This window comes from Belonocnema kinseyi, chromosome 4 (assembly GCF_010883055.1).
Source record: "Belonocnema kinseyi isolate 2016_QV_RU_SX_M_011 chromosome 4, B_treatae_v1, whole genome shotgun sequence".
Taxonomy (NCBI): domain Eukaryota; kingdom Metazoa; phylum Arthropoda; class Insecta; order Hymenoptera; family Cynipidae; genus Belonocnema; species Belonocnema kinseyi.
Window position 1 is genome coordinate 9395060 of NC_046660.1, and position 2613 is coordinate 9397672.

Consider the following 2613-nt stretch of genomic DNA (forward strand, 5'->3'; position numbering starts at 1 on the left):
TATCAGCCTTGGAGGAGATTATGTTGAGAAATAAAAAAAAAAATTCTTAAAAACGTTGTTTTTCTTGATCAGGCCGGAAACTTATCAATCCACCCTCGTATAGTTCTTCTGGCGAACAGCTAAGGTTCCTCGCTGACAGTTCGGTAGACCAAATCTGCTGGATGAGACGTTTGTATCTTCTTCGGAGAATATCCTTTATAAATGTCACATCCTGAATGCGGCTATGTGGCACGCCCAGGTATGTATAAGTCTGTCCAGCGCAAAGGTGTCGTATAGCGCTTCTATCAGCAAGCTCAGGATCTTTAAGGATGCCATTAGATTTTCCTCGCTTCAAATAAACCTTGGCGCATTTACCTAACCCAAATTCCATTCTAACTTCCTCAGTTCGACAATCCCTAGAGCTAGATGTAGTTGCTCTTTGTTTTTAACATATACCTTAAGATCCTTAATGTAAAATACATAAGTTACCTTGTACTTTCGATCTGCAGGTTTGCCGCACAACTACCCGTCTAAGTGGCAAAGTGCTAGAGATAGTGGCAATAATGTAGGGCAAAAGAGGAGTGGACTCATTATGTCGCCTTGAAAGACACCTCTCTGAAAGGTGATCCTGTTAGTTGTCACACTATTTTTTCCAGATGAGATAGTAAAGGTCGATTCGAAATCTTTCCAATAATCAATCAAGGCCATCGATAGGTCATGTTGGTAGAATGCTGCATCTTTGCAGACACATCTATCGATGAGGAGGTTTTCCCGACATCCGACTACGCCTTTCTTTGCGCCTCGTTGTTCATACATTTCTTGCCACATAGTTTCAATTGCCCGAACAATCCTTTCATTTAGGATACCTGTGAATATCTTGTACAGTATGTTCCACCAAGTGATTGGCCTGTAATTCTTCGGGTCAGCTAAGTTGCCTATTTTCACTAGGAGTATTGTGCATCCTTCCACGAACCATTCCGTAATCTGCTCTTCCGACTCTAAATATGAGGTGAAATTACGGGCCAAATGCTGATGGATTGAAGGAAACTTCTTTGAACAAAAGCTTTTAATACAATCTAGTCCCAGTGCGGAATAGTTCTTCATCCCTCTTAATACATTTTTCACCTCTTAGGTAGTGATGGGTGGACATTCTTCATCAGGTGTAATGAGGGCATCACACAGCTCCTTGAAGCTATTGATATTTTCTGAGTCTTCGTCCAGTTTATGCTGCACTTTGTAGGCTTCTCTCCAAAATACTTGGACCTCCTCTGGTTTGGGTGGGTGGTTGACAGTAACTGGAGGGTCTTGGAAGAGTCAAAATGGGTCAGAGAGAAACTGTTGATTTTCTCTAACCCACCTCTCCATCCGCTCTAGACTTCTCCTTGCGACAGATAGTATCCGTATTCTCTCAAGAATATGCTGCCTAATGATCAGCAGCTTTGACTTGTTAAGTGTGTGATAACGGGTCCGGAGTTCGTGTGCGAAATTTCGTACCTTGGCGGTAAAATTCCTGCTAGATGTGACGTAGTCAATCGCACACTAAATGCGGGACGCTTACTGTCTCGCCCAGCCTATCTTTATGGCAAGTTGATGCATTCGTCTTTTGGTCTTATGATCAATCGTTGGTTTTGTTTTACGGTTCGTATCGGCCAAAGCTCTCGCTGCATTATACACACAATAATTGATAGCCTAGAGGTCGGATTCTTCGGAAAAATGTCCGCAAAGCTCATCATCCATGTCAGCCATATTTTGAGGCTTGAGAGAAACATTGGTGTTGATGTTTTTCGGGTCATAAAGCATCGCTCTTCCTCTATTGGCATGGTTTCGCAGACGTTTCTGCGAAAACTGCGGTAGTTTCGAGTGTTTCTCGTACCACAGAACATGCAGCATTGCCATGTAACACCGTTCAGGGGCCACACTTGCAGCGTAGCAGTACAGCAAGTCGTGATTCAGTCGCTCCGTCCACCTAAAGGTCACGAGATTCCGCCGATCCATCGCATTAAATCCATTTTCATTGGCTGCCCCAGCTCTTGAGTAGTCGGCATTGTTGGCCGACCCATGGTCGGTATTCCTGCGAATTCTGTTGATTTCAACCACATTTACTACAACTATGTTAGGTGTTGTCATTGTCGTTCCCACGAGAAGCTAGGGAAAGGGGTTCGTTCATCTTTTTAGAGCCCCGCATGCAAAGATAAGGCTGCGTACTCTGAGATGTCGCCCGGTATTACAGACTCACCGTTCTAGACACCTCACCCAGGTGCGATTTAGCTTTCGGCACAGTTTTCACACCTCCTCTTGGGGGTTTATTCCTTCAGGACTACCCCTGGACAATTGTCCGCGACTGCCTATTTATTTTTTAACCATATTCCGCAGAAACCCTTGGTACAGGGACCCTCTATCCGCAAGCCGAGGACGCAATAGGGCACCACAACTGCGACGTATAACACCATTCGGTAGAAAATTTGCTGATAAGGTTTGGGTCACCAAGATCAGGGGCATAGTTAGAAGCTAAAAAACGGTAAAGCTGATCATTAGACCGTATAATTGGAGTTTAAATCATGAAAAGAACATGCGAAATGAGCAAATTCAGTTTATTAAAAAACGACAAGTTGCAACAAAATGTTTAATAACCAA